Here is a 22,122-nt window from a genome sequence, read left to right on the forward strand (position 1 = left end):
CCTTAGAAACAAGGAAGTCACTCAGGCTCCCCCTGCTACCTCTTCTGCTGCTGCCGCCTCGGCCTCTTCTGCTGCTGCCGCCGCCTCGGCCTCTTCCTCCGCCTCTGGAGGAACGTTGGCACCTGCCGCCCAGCAAACATGGAATGTACCACCAACACCACCACCTGCGTCACCAAGCATCTCAGCCATGTCACACGGCAGCGTTCAGCTCTCCATCTCACAAACATTTGAGAGAAAGCGTAAATTCCCACCTAGCCACCCTCGATCCCTGGCCCTGAATGCCAGCATTTCTAAACTACTGGCCTATGAAATGCTGTCATTTAGGCTGGTGGACACAGACAGCTTCAAACAGCTCATGTCGCTTGCTGTCCCACAGTATGTTGTTCCCAGCCGCCACTACTTCTCCAAGAGAGCCGTGCCTTCCCTGCACAACCAAGTATCCGATAAAATCAAGTGTGCACTGCGCAACGCCATCTGTGGCAAGGTCCAGCTAACCACAGATACGTAGACCAGTAAGCACGGCCAGGGACGCTATATCTCGCTAACTGCACACTGGGTAAATGTAGTGGCGGCTGGACCCCAGGCGGAGAGCTGTTTGGCGCACGTCCTTCCGCCGCCAAGGATCACAGGGCAACATTCTTTGCCTCCTGTCTCCTCCTCCTCCTACTCAGCTTCCTCCTCCTCTTCTTCCACCTGCTCATCCAGTCAGCCACACACCTTCACCACCAACTTCAGCACAGCCCGGGGTAAACGTCAGCAGGCCATTCTGAAACTCAAAAGTTTGGGGGGCAGGCCCCACACCGCACAGAAGTTGTGGCGGGGTATATAACAACAGACCGACGAGTGGTTGCTGCCGGTGAGCCTCAAGCCCGGCTTGGTGGTGTGCGATAATGGGCGAAATCTCGTTGCAGCTCTGGGACTAGCCGGTTTGATGCACATCCCTTGCCTGGCGCATGTGCTGAATTTGGTGGTGCAGAAGTTCATTCGCAACTACCCCGACATGTCAGAGCTGCTGCATAAAGTGCGGGCCGTCTGTTCGCGCTTCCGGCGTTCACATCCTGCCGCTGTTCGCCTGTCTGCGCTACAGCGTAACTTCGGCCTTCCCGCTCACCGCCTCATATGCGACGTGCCCACCAGGTGGAACTCCACCTTGCACATGCTGGACAGACTGTGCGAGCAGCAGCAGGCCATAGTGGAGTTTCAGCTGCAGCACGCATGGGTCAGTCGCACTGCGGAACAGCACCACTTCACCACCAATGACTAGGCCTCCATGCGAGACCTGTGTGCCCTGTTGCGCTGTTTCGAGTACTCCACCAACATGGCCAGTGGCGATGACGCCGTTATCAGCGTTACAATACCACTTCTATGTCTCCTTGAGAAAACACTTAGGGCGATGATGGAAGAGGAGGTGGCCCAGGAGGAGGAGGAGGAAGAGGGGTCATTTTTAGCACTTTCAGGCCAGTCTCTTCGAAGTGACTCAGAGGGAGGTTTTTGCAACAGCAGAGGCCAGGAACAAATGTGGCCAGACAGCGCCCACTACTGGAGGATGAGGAGGACGAAGATGAGGAGGAGGTGGAGGAGGATGAGGAGGAAGCATGTTCACAGCGGGGTGGCACCCAACGCAGCTCGGGACCATCACTGGTGCGTGGCTGGGGGGAAATGCAGGACGATGACGATACGCCTCCCACAGAGGACAGCCTGTCCTTACCTCTGGGCAGCCTGGCACACATGAGCGACTACATGCTGCAGTGCCTGCGCAACGACTGCAGAGTTGCCCACATTTTAACGTGTGCGGAGTACTGGGTTGCCACCCTGCTGGATCCACGGTACAAAGACAATGTGCCCACCTTACTTCCTGCACTGGAGCGTGATAGAAAGATGCGCGAGTACAAGCGCACGTTGGTAGATGCGCTACTGAGAGCATTCCCAAATGTCACAGGGGAACAAGTGGAAGCCCAAGGCGAAGGCAGAGGAGGAGCAAGAGGTCGCCAACGCAGCTGTGTCACGGCCAGCTCCTCTGAGGGCAGGGTTAGCATGGCAGAGATGTTGAAAAGTTTGGTCACCACGCCACAGCTAACTGCACTACCACCTGATACGGAACGTGTTAGCAGGAGGCAACATTTCAATAACATGGTGGAACAGTAACTGTGCACACCCCTCCACGTACTGACTGATGGTTCGGCCCCATTCAACTTCTGGGTCTCCAAATTGTCCACGTGGCCAGAGCTAGCCTTTTATGCCTTGGAGGTGCTGCCCTGCCCGGCGGCCAGCGTTTTGTCTGAACGTGTATTCAGCACGGCAGGGGGCGTCATTACAGACAAACGCAGCCGCCTGTCTACAGCCAATGTGGACAAGCTGACGTTCATAAAAATGAACCAGGCATGGATCCGACAGGACCTGTCCATCCCTTGTGCAGATTAGACATTAACTACCTCCCCTCAACCATATATTATTGTACTCCAGAGCACTTCCTCATTCAATCCTATTTTTATTTTCATTTTACCATTATATTGCGGGGCAACCCAAAGTTGAATAAACCTCTCCTCTGTCTGGGTGCCGGGGCCTAAAAATATCTGACAGTGGCCTGTTCCAGTGTTGGGTGACATGAAGCCTGATTCTCTGCTATGACATGAATACTTATTCTCTGCTGACATGAAGCCTGAATCTCTGTTCTGGGACCTTTCTCCTCTGTCTGGGTGCCGGGGCCTAAAAATATCTGACAGTGGCCTGTTCCAGTGGTGGGTGACATGAAGCCTGATTCTCTGCTATGACATGAAGACTGATTCTCTGCTGACATGAACCCAGATTCTCTGCTATGGGACCTTTCTCCTCTGCCTGGGCCTAAATATCTGACAATGGACTGTTCCAGTTTTGGGTGACGTGAAGCCTGATTCTCTGCTATGACATGAAGACTGATTCTCTGCTGACATGAAGCCAGATTCTATGTTATGGGACCTCTCTCCTCTGCATGGGTGCCAGGGCCTAAATGTCTGACAATGGACTGTTCCAGTTTTGGGTGACGTTAAGCCTGATTCTCTGCTATGACATGAAGACTGATTCTCTGCTAACATGAAGCCTGAATCTCTGTTATGGGACCTCTCTCCAATTGATATTGGTTAATTTTTATTTATTTTATTTTAATTTTAATTAATTTCCCTATCCACATTTGTTTGCAGGGGATTTAACTACATTTTGCTGCCTTTTGCAGCCCTCTAGCCCTTTCCTGGGCTGTTTTACAGCCTTTTCAGTGCCGAAAAGTTCGGGTCCCCATTGACTTCAATGGGGTTCGGGTTCGGGACGAAGTTCGGGTCGGGTTCGGATCCCGAACCGAAACATTTCCGGGAAGTTCGGCCGAACTTCTCGAACCCGAACATCCAGGTGTTCGCTTAACTCTATTCGTGATCAACACTAACTTTTGTGACCGCATGCTGCTATTACCCTTCTCTTTCGACATCCACACTGTACTGCTGCTGGTCCTAATTAAAAATGAGAATTTTTCCAGGCTCATTCAGAACAAGCCACAGTTTCTCCTGTCAATTAACATTTGTGTGTGCAAAAATACAGTCAAGCATTCTGCCCCCGTTATCGATAACAACAGGCTACTATTTATTTCCCCAACATTTTTTGTGTTTAAAAAACATCTGCCCCCAACAAGGGACAATTTTTTAAGGTTTCTAATATTAAAAAGCATAACAAATGTGATGGTGCAGGGTATTTTTAAACATGCTGTTTGTTAACAACATCAAATGTGTGTTTACCCATAGCTATATAGGTCAGTGCCATTATTTGCTCTTGCTGTCTATACTGTCTTGTATTACTAAGAAATAGCTCATGGTTAAGCATATGATTGTTCTTGGATAACAATATTATCCTTTGTCTAATCTCTGCCAATCCCGTCCACTGACCCCTTCATTTTTTGTTAGATCAGCATTGCTGGGCAGATATATACTATACTTCTTTGGCAATATAACATGGATAATGTTTTGCTTATTTCATAAAACAATGACAAATGATATTTATCCCAGAGAAAACCTGGGCCTAGATTTTCCATTATTAAGAATGACTGTGTACGTGAATCTTTTAGGGTGTTTCCTCTTAATGTCAATGGTTTATACATAATTAATCTGATCAATTAAAAAATACTAGTTAAACTGGATTGTATGCATGTTACATTCTGTATATCAAAGAAACTACTTCAGTAGTTGTTCTCACCTGATCACGTGTAGTAAGTGACATACACATTGGTTTTGTGGGTACTTATCCTGTGCATAAATGTTCACAATGTAATTATAACACAATATAGGGGTTTTCTTGTGAAGACAATCATTTATATATATTTTTTTAAATGGAAGACTGATTTTTTAACTCTCGAAAGTGATGTTTGGGGATACATCTAACTTGCTGGGAAATGCAGCTTTTACACGTTGGCTATTCAAATTAATGGAGGAACAATACAACGTATCAATGAGTTGGCTAAGACAAAGCAGGAACACCTCTTCCCCCTGGGTTTAAAAAGTCCTCTTCCCCCTGGGTACAGAGTCCACTCATTTATCGAGGGCAGGGAGGCAGAGCCCCAGTGTTTAACTTAAATAACTTTTGCCACCATGAGGCCCCTCATCCAGATCTGTCGGACCCGGACCCGGATTTCCATTTCTGGAGCATAGTGTCCCAATATGACTGTCAACAACACCAGGTTGAATGTCATAGAGGACTCCTTTTGTAAGGTTATAAAAACCTGTTCCCAATAATTTTGTAATTTACTACAGCTGCAGAGTAGATGAACAAAATCCGCGTTCACATATCCACATTTAGGGCAACAGCAGTTCCGGCCCTTATTTTGGGGGAATTTCGCCTGCATTTTTGGCGTGTAATACAGTCGATGAAGGATCTTAAATTGGATCAGTCTATGAGCATTGGAAAATGTAGCTCTTCTCACATTCCTATAGATACTGGTCCACTGTAGTGGAGAGCAGTTCAGCTCTTGCTCCCACTTACTGGGGCTTTTAAAAAGTGTCACAGTTGCCAATGCCATTCAGAGTTTACCATATATTCTAGATATCTTAACCTTCCCTTCCTTCTGGGCATAACAATAATCAAAAAATAAATTCTCCCGTGGAAAAATATAGCCTTTATTCCTAGAGGCCTCAAATGTGTGTTTTAAACGTGCATACATAAACAAATCTAATGGTGAACTATCGGTCAATTTAAACTCTCTAAAGGATTTAAAATGTCCTGCAGAAAAAAGGTGAGACACATTCTTGACACCCTTACGTGACCAGTAAACAAAATCTGTGGTTTTGAAGAATTCCACCAGGCCCCCATTCTCCCACAGAGGGGTGAAAGCAAAAGGACAAGAAACTTTAAGAATCTCCTTAAGCTTATTCTAAGCCCTCTGTAGGGAGCAAGGGATCGGCAAAGACCTCCTCAATCCCATATACCCTGACTCCAAAGATGTGAAAATATTGTCTATTGGTTTATTCATCAAGTATCGTGCAAGTAAACTCTCTTTACCGTTACAACAACGCTGAATCTGTGCACATAAATAGTATCCTTGAAAGAAAGGGAATGATAAGCCACCATCTAACTCTGACAAACATAAATATCTCTGCTTTATACGCACCCTCTTCCTTCCCCATATTAGATCATTAATAAGAGTCTCCAATCTATGGAAAAAAATATCATCGATCCAAACAGGGGAGGCACACAACGGGTACAGCACAATAGGCAAGATGATCATTTTGACCAATGCTATTCGATCTGTCTGTGCCAATATGAGTTTCTGCCAAGCGCATATTTTAGACTTTACTTTATTCAGAATCTATTTATGGGAACCCCAATCCTAACCCCCAAGTACTCCAAGGTGTCATTGGGGGCCAGAACACTAACTCCACTCCCCTCATCTACGGCCTTACGGTTCAGCGGGAGGAGCGATGACTTGGTCCAGTTGATCAAATAGTCTGAGAGTTTACCAAATTCCTCTATTACTTCTATTACATAAGGGAGGATTTTCCATCCCTGGTACAAGAACAGGATCACATCGTCGGCATATAAGCTTATTTTATCGCTCACTCCCGCCACCCCGAAGCCGTCTATACGCTTATCTAAGCGAATCTTACAGGCCAATGGTTCAATAAATAAAGCAAAGAGAAGGGGAGACAGGCGGAATCCCTGTCTCATCCCTCGCCGCATAATAACAGAAGGGGAACTACTACCATTAATATTAATACACGTCACCGGCTGCTCGTATAGCATTTGGGTCATTTCCATAAACTTGTTCCCCAAACCAAATCGGGACAAACGCCTTTGCGGCATCTAGAGACAGGACGGAGTGGTCTATACTACCCCTAACAGAGAGATTCAGATACACCCTATATAGACTCATCTGTATTTGTCGGCCCGGAATAAAGCCCGTCTGGTCGGGGTGTATCAGAGAGGCTATAACCCTCTTCAAACGATTAGCCAAAATTTTTGCAAATATTTTGTAGTCCGTATTTAAGAGCGATATGGGTCTATATGACTCCATATCGCTTGTATCTTTATCTTTTTTTAGCACCAGGGTGATAACTGCCTCTCTAAATGATGGAGGTAAAGAGCCAAGTGAACTAGATTCATTCAAGACCCGCAGGAGAATCGGGAGGAACGATTTAGCGTGGTACCTATACAGTTCAAACGGCAGGCCGTCTGGACCGGGGGATGAATTATACTTTAGGAATGGGAGTATCGATTGCAATTCCTCCAAGTGAATAGGGCGATCCAAAATCTCTCTGTCATATACGGCTAACTGAGGAAGATCCAATTGTCGTAAGTACTGGTCCATATCATCGCAAGTAAACCTAGAATCAGACTTATAGAGAGCAGAGTAATATTTCGCAAATTCCTCCCTTATCTCATCTGAGGACCTCACCCTATTTCCTTGTGCGTTCCTAATTTCCCTTATACTAGTAATCTCTCTCTGATTGGCCACTAGCCATGCAAGGAACTTGCCCATTTTACCTGATTCACAGAAACAATTTTGACCTTGGAAGAGAAGCTTATGCTGTGCTCTGCTATACAAAAATGTCTTAAGCTGTAAATTAGCCTCCTTTAACTGATTAATATTTTGCTCATTATGACGAGCGATTAGTGAAGCTCGTAGGCTCCTAATTGACTCTGTCAGCTGTTGTTTCCTTTGACGCAATTCAAATCTACGTCTGTTGATTTTAGTGAAATATAGGCCCCTTATATGGGCCTTCAATGCATCCCACACATAATGAATATCTGTTGAGCCTACATTGAAACCCCAAAATTCCTGTATATCCTGGTCAATTCGGCGTTGCTCCCCTATCACATCCAACCAATGCGAGTTCAATTTGAAGGTTCTACCAGCGACTGGAGCCTCCGCCTCCCTGAACACGATCAGGACTGGGGAGTGGTCCGAGATTCCATGGGGTTCGTACTTCATTTTCAGAACTTGATGGCTCAAATCATGGGTTGCGAGAGACAAGTCAATGCGAGACATTGACCCATATGACTGGCTAAAGCAGGAGAAGATTTTCTTGTTGCCATAGAGGTGGCGCCAGATATCCACCAGCGCCAGCTCCTGGCAAATACTTCTCAGAGGCGATCCCATCCGACCCTGTCCAGAGGAGGCGGAAAACCGGTCCAGCTCAGGGTCAAGCACTGTGTTAAAATCTCCTGCCACCAATAGTGCGCATAGATTTTTTGTGGCTATATATTTGGCCAATTGAGAGAAGACAATTGATTTATATGGTGGAGGGATATAAATAAACACCAATATCATCTCCTGCCCTTTCCAAAAACCGTGAAGGAATACGAATCTCCCTTCTTTATCTATCACATTATCTACAGGTTGAAACTCCATCCCACGGTGAATATAAACGCTGACCCCTCTTGAATACGACGAATAGTAAGAGTGATACTCATGAGCAGCCCATTTCCTTTTCAGTGTATAGAGCCTATCTGATGTTGCATGGGTCTCTAGTAAAACCACTATAGCCGGCAAATGATGAACCACCAGGTCAAACACCACCGTCCTCTTCACTCTGTCTCCCAGCCCTCTCACATTCCAAAATAAAATGTTATATGGCATCAACTGTATATATATAAATGAGAATCCCAGCCCCCCATCTAGTAGAGAGGCACGCAGACCTACAAAGCAAGTGACGACAGCCAATCCCTCCCTTACACCCACCCCCAACATCACCCCCTACATGGTTGACAAGGTATTTCAAAGTACCCATCAACCTCTTACCTTCCACGAAACCTCCCCCCTGCCATCTCCCCTCTTAACCTCCCTCCTCCCCACCTTAACCTTCTCTATCATAATCCCGTCGAGTCCAGCCATTGCACTGCATCCATCTGTGTGGCAAAAAGACGCACAGAATCGTTGTGAACTCCCCTCAATTTAGCGGGGTATAACATGGAATACTTAATCTTAGCCGCAGCCAATCTTTTTTTCACCTCCAGGAACGATCTTCTTTTAATTTGGGTCTCTCGCGAGAAGTCTGGGAATATTGATATTAGATTACCATCTAAATGTTTATCTGCTACTTCCCTTTTACGTCTAAGTACCCAGTCCCTATCCTTTGAGCAGACAAATTTTGCTAGGATTGACCTGGGGGGAGCCCCTGGAGGTTTTTTTTTAAAAAGGGATTCTATGGGCCCTTTCCACACAAAAGGAAGAAGCGTCATGATCAGGACCAAGATTTTCAACCAGCCATTTTTGAATAAAATTTGAGGGATTATCCTGCTCTACCCCTTCTGGGAACCCTATCAACCTCAGGTTATATCTACGTGACCTGTCTTCCAACTCTACCACTTTCTTTCTGAGCCAAGATCTATCTTCATCTACTTCTTCCAATCTCTTTTTCAATACTCCATTCTCTGAAGTGACGGAATGGACTGCAGATTCCAATTCCTTCACCTTTAATCTCAGCTTTGTCATTTCATCTCTAATAATCGTGACGTCTCCTTGTACAACTGAAAGGGAGAAGGTCAACTCTGCAACAGAAGTGCTAGTAGCATTTACTACTCCCAAGATATCCGCAAATTTTTTGTTAATGCTTTCCAGGCCTTCCCTCTGAGGCGAACTAGACTTTGTTGCGCCCTGTTCGACTCGGTCCGTATTAACCAGTACTGACTCAGCCTGTGGGGCAGATCTTTGCACCCCTCCCCTGGTTTTGGGTGGTGGTGACTTCAAGAATTTATCTAAGCGAGCCTGTGGGCTCCCCCCTGAACCACCTTTCGGCGAGGACAATCCTCCTGATTTATGGTACTTTGGCGGCATTTATTCCTTTTTTTATTTTTAGATTTAAATAAGTCGATAGGTTACCCCTAAAAGCAGGATCCAGAGATCTGGGCGGAGTGGGGAGTTGATTTTTGAGACCCAACAATATGAGTTATAAAAGATTTTTCAGTACAAACTCTACTACTAACCCAACTCTATCTAATGCCCTGCCTATCCCTCCCCACACGATCCAGGCAACTCGTATCCCGCCCACAGAGGTGCAGATGTGCCCCGGACTATTATAACTTATATATATACAGTGCCCGGTAACCCATAGCGATTGGTACATATAGGGGGAGAAAATAATAATTAAATAAATGACAAGAAAAAGCCCCACACGCTGAATACATAAACCCCCCAAATAACAGGCTGATTCGGCTTGTCAGAGATTAAATCATGCAGGCGGAGACAGGCATAGCCGCAGTAAATGCAGGTAACTTGTTGGAGTAAATGTTTTAACATAAAAGTCAGATGCAATAGATGCAGCAGCAGTCTTTTTACAAAGGTCCCCGTCCAACAGCCAGAAAAGGCCCCCCCAAATATAATCTTTCCACCCGAACCACTGAGTTGTCCGCAGGCCCGACTAGATGCCCCCCTAGCACCAAATGCTTTACAGGGGGTAAGTCCGGACAGAGGTGTACACCAGGGCGTCTATCAATCACAGGAGATCATTGGGGGCCGCAGAGAGGGACCAGTACCTCAAGCTCCTTGACATCAGCCACCAACCTCCACGATATGCTTCACCGCTAGTACAGCCAGAGTTCACAATTCTGGGCTGACGACGACCACCGACCTCCACGGCAGGCTTCACAGCAGGTTCACCCGGAGTTCACACATCGCAGCAGGTCATCAGGTCATCAGGTCATTCCGACACCGCACGGTCTCCAAACGCACTCCACTCATGCACTCCACTCATGCCTCAGGAGGGAGAAGGAAGGAAGTGCCCTTCATCAGCCAATGCCGAGGGCACGTATCCGCTTCTCCTATCACGGGCTAAAGGTAAGTACTTGTGGCGCACCTGCCCCAGCAGCAAGAACCACGCTCCGGCGTCATAGGGGCTCAGGGAGCATGCCTGCACCGGCACCCAGTCGAACCCCTCTAGAAGCAGCAGGCGGCAAGGCTCGGCTACACGCGGCTGGGCTGGAATTGGCGTTCCTCCACAGTTCACATCACGGCCGGAGGCAGGGAGAGAGGGGGAGTGGACGGCAGGAGGAGGAGCGCGGCACACCTACGTCATGCCGCCAGCCTAAACCCCCTAGAAGATATAGTAATTAGTGTTGGACGAGCACCAAAGTGCTCGGGTGCTTGTGTAAAACACCTTGGGATGCTCGGGTGCTCTACCGGAAGTCAATGGGAGAACCCGAGCATTAAACCAGGCACCCTCTTGTCTGAAGAGGGGAGGGTGTCTGTTTCATAGGAAAAGGTCAGAAATTTATGGAAGCAACACTGAAATGGTTCGGGAACAGCATGGGGAGGATGTCCGAAGGCATCTTGGTCTCCCAGGTCACTGCTGGGAATGATGTTGTCCGAGTAGTACGCCACTTTTACAGACTGAAAATAATACACACGAAACCGAAGATAAAATCTCTTTTAGAGGAAAAATTGTTAGGAAACATTACTTCCTGTATATTTACTTGTATATAAAGTACAAGTGCTGCCAAAAATTACAAGGAACCGGCACTCCAATCCAAGGAGGGCATCATACAGACCCTTAAAAAATTATGACTGATGGCCTGCTGGTGACCCTCTAAAACATTAGGGGTGAGGACCTGCTGCTGAGCTGACCATCTAAAAAATTTTGTGGGTGAGGGCCTGCTGCCGAGCTGACCATCTAAAACATTATGGGCGAGTGCCTACTGCCCAGCTGACCATCTAAAAAATGTTGTGGGCGAGGGTCTGCTGCCGAGCTGACCATCTAAAACATTATGGTTGAGGGCCTGCTGGTGACCCTCAAAAACATTATGGGTGAGGGCCCGCTGCTGAACTAACTCTCTAAAACATTAGGAGCGAGGGCAGCCTAATAAGTATGTTGATATGATGGAGGAGGAGAAGGATGAGAAAATAGAGATTGAATCATATACCCTTTTTAGTGGTGGAAGGGGTGCATAGGAATACAGTGTATTCAATACACCATAAAAGCCATATTTAGAGTGCCTTTATGTTCAGCCGCTTTCCTCTGGTGGGGTAGAGAAGTCAGGGGCAATCCAGGCCTTGTTCATTTTTAAAAGAGTCAACCGGTCAGCATTTTCAGTTGACAGGCGGATGCACTTATCAGTTATTATGCCCCCAGCAGCACTAAATACATGCTCTGACAAAACGCTGGCGGCAGGGCAGGCCAGCAACTCCAAGGCGTAGAGCGCCAGTTCGTGCCATGTGTCCAGCTTGGACACCCAATAGTTGTAAGGCACACAGGGATCACTGAGGATGCTGACATGGTCTGCTACGTACTCCTTCACCATCTTCCAAAATGTTTCCCTCCTTGTGACAGTAGGCTGTGCATCAGGGTGAGGGTGCTGGCGGGGTGTCATGAAACTGTCCTAGGCCTTGGAGAGTGTTGCCCTGCATTTGTTAGAACTGCTGTGTGTTTCCCTCGTCTCCCCTCCTCGGTTGCCCAAGGAATTACGTACTCTGTCACCAGCGTAGTCAGCTGGAAATTTTTGGAGCAATTTTTCCACAAGGACCTTCTGGTATTGCACCATTTTGCTAGTCCTCTTCACCACAGGAATGAGAGATGAGAAGTTCTCTTTCTAGTGGGGGTCGAGAAGGGTGAACAACCAGTAATCAGTGTTTTGCCAAAATGTGTACAACGCTAGGGTCACAGAAAAGGCAACATGTGTGCCAGAGTCCCAACAGACAAGATTTCGCTGTCCTCATCAGGAGGATGACTCTCAATCTCCTCATCCTCTTCTGCCCATCCATGCTGAACCAATGGAATAAACCTGCTATGGGTACTACCATCTGTAGCGGAGGCAACTGTCTCCTGCTCCTCCTCATCCAATTTGCGCTAAGAAGATGAAAAGAGGGTGGTCTGGCTATCACCCTGTATTCTGTCTTCCCCCATTTCCACTTCTTCCACATGCAAAGCATCTGCCTTCATTGTGAGCAGTGAGCGTTTTAGTAGACACAATAGTGGGATGGTTACGCTGATAATAGCGGCATCGCCGCTCACCATCAGTGTTGATTCCTCAAAGTTGCGTAAAACCTCACAGATGTCAGACATCAATGCCCACTCATCGCTTGTGAAGAGCGGAAGCTGATTGAAAAGGCGACAACCATGTTGCAGCTGGTATTCCACTACTGCCCTCTGCTGCTTACAAAGCCTAGCCAACATGTAGAACGTCGAGTTCCAGCGCGTGCTTAAGTTGCACAACAGTCGGTGAGCTGGCAATTGCAAGCGTTGGTGCAGCGTTGGCAGACCGGTGGAAGCTGTCGATGACTTGCGGAAATGGGCATACACGTGGCGCGCCTTCACCAGTAGCTCAGGCAAATTGGGGTAGGTTTTGAGAAACTGCTGAACCAATAGGTTGAAAACGTGGGCTAGGCATGGTATGTGTGTGAGCTTGCCGAGCTCCAAAGCCGCCACCAAGTTACGGCCATTATCAGACACAACCATGCCTGTTTGTAGGTTGAGTGGTGAGAGCCACAGCTCAGTCTGGTCCCTTATCTGCTGCCATAGCTCTGCGGTGGTGTGTGTTCTTTGTCACCTAAGCAGATTAGTTTAAGCACGGCCTGTTGCAGCTTCCCCATTGCAGTGCTACACTGCTTCCAGCTACTGACTTATGGCTGACTAGTGCTGCAAGATGATAAATCAGAGGTGGAAGTGGAGGAGGAGGCGGAGGAGGAGAATGGGGGGGTTGCAGTGACTAACGTAGGTGGCGGCGGAAACCCTGATGGAAGTAGGGCTCGCAATCCTTGGCGTCGGTAGCACCTGTGCCATCCCAGGGTACGACTCACTCCCGGCCTCCACAGCATTCACCCAGTGTGCTATCAGGGAAATGTAGCATCCCTGGCCAAAAGCACTTGTCCATGTGTCAGTCTTTAAGTGGAACTTCCTAATAGCTGCGTTGGTTAGGGCATGGGTGATTTTATGGGACACATGCTGGTGTAGGGCTGGGACTGCACAACGTGAAAAATATTGGCGGCTGGGGACAGAGTACCGAGGGACAGCCACCGCCATCAGGTTGCGGAAAGCCTCAGTGTCCAGAAGTCTAAATGGCAACATTTCCAGGGCCAGCAATTTGGAAAGGCATTTAGTGCTATGGTCTGTGGGTGGGTGGCTGGGTATTTACGCTTTCGTTCAAAGGCCTGGGTATAGACATCTGTACGCTGCGCTGGGACACAGAAGTGGATGTGATAGCTGATGGTGCTTGTGAAAGTCCAAGTTCATGGCGGGAGGCATCTGGGCCTGCGTCTTGGACAGGGGATTGGCCAGCACGTAACACAGGGGAAGAGGAGGCAGTGGTGTGACCTGCAGACACTGGTTGTGGACCCAGGCATTCGGCCCACCTATTAGGGTGCTTTGATGCCATGTGGCAGATCATGCTGGTGGTGGTGAGGTTGCTAGTGTTCACGCCCCTGCTCATTTTGGTACGGCACAGGTTGCAAATGACAATTCTTCTATCGTCCGCACTTTCCTCAAAAAAGCGACAGACTGCGGAACACTTACCCCTTGGCAAGGTAGCTGCAAGGGTGTGCTCCGGGGAACAGTTGCGGGCCTATTTGGTGTGTCCTGCCTTCTCCCTTTTGCCACCCCACTGCCTCTTCCAGCCTGTTTCGGGGCTGCTTATCCGCCCCCCTCTGTACTGCTGTCCTCGTTCGGCTTGCCACCTTCCCAGGTTGGGTCAGTGACTTCTTCGTCCAGCACCTCCTCTTCCACTTCCTCACTCTGGTCATCCTCCTGACTTGTTGACCTAACAACAAAATCAGTTATTGACAACTGTGTCTCAAGCTAGGTATCGTAGATGAGTGTGTTTCTTGTGCTCTGGCAGCAGGCACAGGTTCACTGTGCCCAGGTGCACGGCCTCTGTGTGCACCATCAGCAGCACGGCCACTTCCCCGTGCCTTACTGCTCGACTTGCGCATATTAAATGGTATATATGCTTGCAAGTATGTACCACGTACAGTAGCGCGGGTTTTGTAAGTGTATGCTCAAATAAAGTACACAGAATGTCACAGATATTTTTAGGATGCGCACACGTTATACAGAAGGTATAGTGCAAGTAATGTCGCTGTCACCACCGCCTATTAAAAAATTACGCTGAATGAATGTCACTGACATTTAGGATGCGCACTCGTTAAACAGGTGCTATAGCGCAAGTAATTTCACTGTCACCACCACCTAATAAAAAATTACACGAAATAAATGTCACTGATACTTAGGATGCACAAACGTTATACAGGAGGTATAGCGCAAGTAATGTCGCTGTCACCACCGCCTAATAAAAAATTGCACTGAATGAATGTCACTGATATTTAGGATGCACAAACGTTATACAGGAGGTATAGCGCAAGTAATGTTGCTGTCACCACCACCTAATAAAAAATTACACTGAATGAATGTCACTGATATTTCGGATATGCAAACGTTATACAGGAGATGTAGTGCAGGTAATGTAACTGTCTGCAGCAGACACAAATGAAGAAGCCGCGGCACTCAGATGGATCAATCCCAATTTCTTTTATTTCACCTCTTGTGGCAACGTTTCGACCAAACGGTCTTTATCAAACGTTGCCACAAGAGGTGAAATAAAAGAAATTGGGATTGATCCATCTGAGTGCCGCGGCTTCTTCATTTGTTGCTACTAATTACGGGAACCCCCAGACCGGGATCCAACGCTGCAGGCACCGCCACGAATCGAAATACTGGGACTCCAGTGAGTAGTGCTGACCTAATATATTTTTTTGTGTCTGCAGCAGACACCGTCTATAGAAAAAGTACACTGGATGTCACAGATATTTAAAAAAATATACAATAAATCACCAAAAATAATATCTCACAGACAGTTGCTATAACAATACAAATATCACTGAGAGCAACTTCATAAAAATTAACTTTTAATCAGTATATCATAAAATACATCAAGTAAGATGGGTCTCACCAGGACCAATATAGCCATAGTACAGCGAAAAAATCTGAAAGCTGTCAAAACAAGAACGGTTAGCAGCTAAGTAGGCTGGGTAGCACAGATTTAACAACACGTCAGAGAGACTAATGCCTGTCCCCATGCTTACCCTAAAAGAATCTGCTCAGCCCAGAGATAGACCTTAATGGTAGGAGTACTCTGTCCACCAGCCTCGGTTAGCAAGATATCGCCGCGTAACATGTGATGATCTTGCGCTCCGCTTCTCCAATGGGGTTATTTAGTTTGTCGCATGTATGTATCTGCTCCATGTGAACATGACATGGAGCGCATCCTTATATCACTGTGTTTCTCCCAATAAATACACTGGGAGTTTAAGGGGCGAGAACCCGGGGACGAGCTAATGGGACAATCTACCCAATAGCTGCGCATACCCGGGTCATCTGACTGGGATGGGCAGTCCAGAAGCCTGAGTTCATCTATGGGGCTTTAACCCGACAAGGATCTTACATTTAAAAGGGAGTGCTTTCCTTAGACCAAATGGAGCTGCATCTTTGGCCCCCTGGAGCCCTCCAACCGTGCATTGCTGGTCTGTGTGAGGATGACTTCCACTCCTACTTTTATCAGATAAGTTAACTGTTTTTAATTAGTAGTCTCCTTGGTCATTTCTGAATTTGTTGAGTATCACATTGTGTATCTGTATCAGAGGCCGATCATAGTATCTTTATCTCATCACAGACCACTGCAGGTTTGGGGCGCTCCAGTTTTGTGTTACTTCTCTTTTGTATCTTTATCGGTTACTTTGGTATCCCATTACCAGACTGATACCATTTGTCCCCTGATAAACCTTGTTTACTATAAGGGGAAACGCGTTGAGACTTTGTAATATTGTATAAGATAAGGTATTTTGTATATTGTATCAGATAGGTGAAAGGGCTGCATAAGGACAAGCTAGCTGAGGCACGTGGACAGAGTACTTCTACCATTAAGGTGTATCTCTGGGCTGAGCAGATTCAATTTAGGGTAAGCATAGGGACAGGCATTAGTCTCTCTGATGTGTTGTTCCATCTGTGCTACCTGGCCTACTTAGCTGCTAACCGTCCTTGTTTTGACAGTTTTCAGATTTTTTCGTTGTACTACGGCTATATTGGTCCCAGAGGGAGCTGTCTTACTTGTTGTATTTTAGGATATACTGATTAATAGTTAATTTTTAGGAAGTTGCCCTCAGTGATATAAATACAGTACAGACCAAAAGTTTGGACACACCTTCTCATTCAAAGAGTTTTCTTTATTTTCATGACTATGAAGGCATCAAAACTATGAATTAACACATGTGGAATTATATACATAACAAACAAGTGTGAAACAACTGAAAATATGTCATATTCTAAGTTCTTTAAAGTAGCCACCTTTTGCTTTGATTACTGCTTTGCACACTCTTGGCATTCTCTTGATGAGCTTCAAGAGGTAGTCCCCTGAAATGGTCTTCCAACAGTCTTGAAGGAGTTCCCAGAGATGCTTAGCACTTGTTGGCCCTTTTGCCTTCACTCTGCGGTCCAGCTCACCCCAAACCATCTCGATTGGGTTCAGGTCTGGTGACTGTGGAGGCCAGGTCATCTGGCGCAGCACCCCATCACTCTCCTTCATGGTCAAATAGCCTTTACTTTCAAAGTTTTCCCAATTTTTCGGCTGACTGACTGACCTTCATTTCTTAAAGTAATGATGGCCACTCGTTTTTCTTTACTTAGCTGCTTTTTTCTTGCCATAATACAAGTTCTAACAGTCTATTCAGTAGGACTATCAGCTGTGTATCCACCTGACTTCTCCTCAACGCAACTGATGGTCCCAACCCCATTTATAAGGCAAGAAATCCCACTTATTAAACCTGACAGGGCACACCTGTGAAGTGAAAACCATTTCAGGGGACTACCTCTTGAAGCTCATCAAGAGAATGCCAAGAGTGTGCAAAGCAGTAATCAAAGCAAAAGGTGGCTACTTTGAAGAACCTAGAATATGACATATTTTCAGTTGTTTCACACTTGTTTGTTATGTATATAATTCCAATAATTCCACATGTGTTAATTCATAGTTTTGATGACTTCAGTGTGAATCTACAATTTTCATAGTCATGAAAATAAAGAAAACTCTTTGAATGAGAAGGTATGTCCAAACTTTTGGTCTGTACTGAATATATATTTTTTCACATATATTTTTAGGCTGCCCACACGTTACACAGGAGATGTAGCGCAGATAATGTCGCTGTCACCAGCACCAAAAAAAATTACAGTGAATGTCACTGATATTTCGGATGCGCTAATGTTATACTGAAGATGTAGCGCAGGTAATGTCGCCGCCACCAGCAGCAAAAAAAATTGACTGAATGTCATTTATATTTCGGATACGCAAACGTTATACAGGAGATGTAGCGCAGGTAATGTAACTGTCCACAGTGGATACCGTTTATAGAAAAAGTACACTGGATGTCACAGATATTTTTAGGCTGCGCACACGTTAGACAGGAGATGTAGCGCAGATAATGTCGCTGTCTGCAGCGGCCAAACAATTGCAAGGTATTTAGTGCAGGTTGCGCTAAAAATATATATTGCTGCCAGATATAACTATAGTCCTTAAAAGGACTTTTGGATATCTAACAAACAAAAAAATTATGCATGATAATGCAAACAGAGTTTTGACTTACACTGAAAGTCAATGGAAGGCGGATCCGTTTTCAATTGCACCATATTGTGTCAGTGAAAATGGATCCGTCCCCATTGACTTACATTGTAAGTCAGGACGGATCCGTTTGGCTCCGCATCGTCAGAAAGACATCAAAACGCCAGCAAGCAGCGTTTTGGTGTCCACCTCCAGAGCGGAATGGAGGCTGAACGGAGGCAAACCGATGCATTCTGAACGGATCCTTATCCATTCAGAATGCATTGGGGCTAAACTAATCCATTTTGGGCTGCTTGTGAGTGCCCTGAAACGGATCTCACAAGCGGACCCAGAAACGCCAGTGTGAAAGTAGCTTAACAAGTATAAAAACTAAAATATTCCTATTTCACTCCATACTCTATCTCTCCCTTCTGCTCTTCAGCTCTTCCTGACTAAGACTGAGCCGAACACGTGTCATCGGGTGCTATATAGCACCCGATGACGCGTTCCGGCCAGCCAATGACTGTAATGCCAGTAGCCAGCATGGCTGCGGCATTACAGTGAATGGCAGTACTTACCTGCACATTTATTGGCTGCGTAGTAGCTAACAAACGTGCGGGGAGGAGACTCAAGCATTGCGCTCGAGCACACGGTATTTGGCCGCACACCGCTATGTGCCGACCATTGCGATGCTCGAGTAAAATTAGTGTTCAGCCGAGCATGCTCACCCAACACTAATAGTAATCCTTTAGACAGAGCTTACATTTGTGTACCGTATTTTTCGCCCTATAAGACGCACCGGCCGATAAGACGCACCTAGGTTTTTGGGGAGGTAAAATAAGGAAAAAAATATTTTTAACCAAAAGGTGTGCTGTGTGTTTGGTGGGTTTGGAACTAATGGTGGTCTGTGGATGGCACTATTACTGGTAATCTGTGGATGACGGACACTGTTATGGGGGGATCTGTGGATGACGGACACTGTTATGAGGGGATCTGTGGATGAAGGATACTGTTATGGGGGGGATCTGTGGATGACGGACACTATTATGGTGGGGATCTGTGGATGACGGACACTGTTATGGGGGGATCTGTGGGTGACGGACACTGTTATGGGGGGATCTGTGGGTGACGGACACTGTTATGGGGGGATCTGTGGCTTGCACTGTTACAGGGGGATCTGTGGCTGGCACTGTTACAGGGGGGGATCTGTGGATGGCACTGTTAGAGGGGGGGATCTGTGGGTGGCACTGTTATATATGTGCCATCCACAGACCCCCCCAGCCCATAACAGTGCCATCCACAGACCCCCCAGCCCATAACAGTGCCATCCACAGACCCCCCAGCCCATAACAGTGCCATCCACAGACCCCCCCCCAGCCCATAACAGTGCCATCCACAGATGTCCCCCATAAAAATGTCATCCACAGATCCCCCCCCCACCGCCACTCCAGTATACAAATATAAGATGTCTTATTCAATTAATAGTTATTATACATGCCCCCTCACTCCTAATAGTACCTTACATAATAACCGCCTCAGTAGAACCCCGGCAGGCAGGCCGGGCGGCTGGCCGGCGCGTCACTCACTGACGTCACTTGCCTGCGCCGCCTGCTTCATTCATAAAGTAGGGAGTTACGCTGCCGCCCGCCCGGCCTGCCTGCCTGCATTCTACTAAAGCGGTTAGGATGTAAAGTACTATTAGGAGTGAGGGGGCATGTTTAATAACTATTAATTGAATAAGACATCTTATATTCGTATACCGGAGCGGCGGGGCTATAGTACACTGACTGCACTGCCCCGCCACTATTGCCAGCCCCCAGCTCCTCCTCCCAGTCCCTCCCCGAATCCCCGCTCGCTCGTACATCGCAGCTTGCGATGTAAAACTGCAAGCATTCGCCCCATAAGACGCAGGGGCATTTCCCCCCCATTTTGGGGGGAGAAAAAGTGCGTCTTATGGGGCGAAAAATACGGTACATAGTTACATAGTTAATATGGTTGAAAAAAGACATAAGTTCAACATCAAATAGTCTAAAAGACCTGTTACACATGACTAATGACAATGGGGTGTACTTTCGAACCATTAATTTTGAGGTTGATATAACACTTCCACCTCTGCCTGACTGAAACTAGTTGTGATTTTTTAGTAACTTAAAAGGCTGAAACCAAGTTGTGATGGCATAGCAGGTTATCAGACAAAAGTACAGTCTTTAAAATCATAGCAGGTAGCAGTTTTTCCTAACTTAAACCCGCTATAAAGTCAAAGCAGCTCACCTAACTGAAACCTTTTAATGATATTACACTTGTTTAGCTAACTAAAACTAGTTACCGTGTCTACACAATGGCTAAATTAATATATGTGTTTTGTCAACAGCTCAAATGACTTAACTTGTGATTTCACAACAACTTACCTCAAAGAAACATAGGGACACATTTATTATGACTAGAGTTGAGCGGACACCTGGATGTTCGGGTTCGACAGGTTCGGCCGAACTTCACAAATAAATTCGAGTTCGGGACCTGAACTTGACCCCGAACTGGAACCCCATTGAAGTCAATGGGGACCCAAACTTTTGAGCACTAAAATGTCTCCAAAAAAGTCATGGAAAGGGCTAGAGGTCTGCAAATGGCATTAAAATGTGGTTAAGAGCATAAAGTGCTCTGCTAACAAATGTGGATAGGAAAATGACTTCAAATAACATAAAATATGTAAAAATATAAAATTATAATCTTGAGCTAGGAGGACGAGGACCATATGGAGTAGGAGGTTGAGGAGACAGTGGATGTGGCGGTGTAGGTGGAAGCCGTGGTGGAGGAGGAGGAGGTAACCTACACTGGTTTTTGGTTTTAAATTTTTATTTTATTTTTTAAATTAGGGTACACCCCAAAACATTGGGAAATATAACCTGTGATAACCCCCTCCAGCCGTGCTAAACAAATGTTCAGACAATACACTGGCTGCAGAGCAGGCGAGCACCTCCAAGGCGTAAAGGGCAAGCTCAGGCCATGTGCCCAATTTGGAGACCCAGAAGTTGAAGGGGGCAGACCCATCAGTCAGTACGTGTAGGCGTGTGCACACATACGTACTGCTCCACCATGTCGCACGTCCCCGTGATGTCCACAATCCAATTGGATATCTGCTCTATCAACTTTCGATGTTCTTTTCTGCGCCTACCATGTTGATCACGGTTAGCGGCGAATCAGGGTTCCATGCCGGAGAGGGAGCGTGAGAAAGGGATAGCACATCCAAGGGAGGTTAATTGTTTGAAATTAAATGTGATCGAGCGGAAAAGTGGGACAAATTATTGAAGCGCAAATGTGGGACAAGTTGTTAAAGTTTAAGCATTGAATAAAAGGAGGGGGCGCGCGTCAATTAAAGAAAAAAATAAATAAATTCCCTGTCCTCTATGCAGAACAGGGGTTTGTATAAGGCAAAATTTTTAAAATGTCACTTGACAATGTAACAGATGATTTTTTGACATTTATGTCCCTGTCACCTATGCAGAGCAGAGGTTTAATCAAAAAATGGTCAAATGTCACCCAAGAATGTAACAGAAATTTGTGAAATGTTTTTACCTGTCTACTAGGTATAGCAAGGGTATATCACAGCCAAAAATTGGTGAATTTTACCCGAGAATGTAACAGACAAATTAGTGAAATTTGTTTACCTGTCTACTAGCTATAGCAGGGGTATATCACAGCCAAAAATTGGTACATTTCACCCGAAAATGTAACAGACAAATTAGTGAAATGTTTTTACCTGTCTACTATGTACAGCAGGGAAATATCACACCCAAAAATTTGTGAATTTCACCCGAAAATGTAACAGACAAATTAGTGAAATTACATAAAATAAAAAAATATACGTACAAATGAAAAAAAATTATCTTAATTTATGATGTGGAGGTCCATACGGAGTAGGAGTTTGATAAGGCGGTGGTCGTAGCGGTGTAGGTGGAAGTGGCGTTGGAGGAGGACGAGGTAGCCAACACTGTTTTTTGTTTTTAATTGTTTTTTTTTGTTTTTTTTATTAGGTAATAGGGATGAGCGAACCCGAACTGTATAGTTCGGGTTCGTACCGAATTTTGGGGTGTCCGTGACACGGAC

Source organism: Bufo bufo, chromosome 6 (assembly GCF_905171765.1).
Source record: "Bufo bufo chromosome 6, aBufBuf1.1, whole genome shotgun sequence".
NCBI lineage: Eukaryota > Metazoa > Chordata > Amphibia > Anura > Bufonidae > Bufo > Bufo bufo.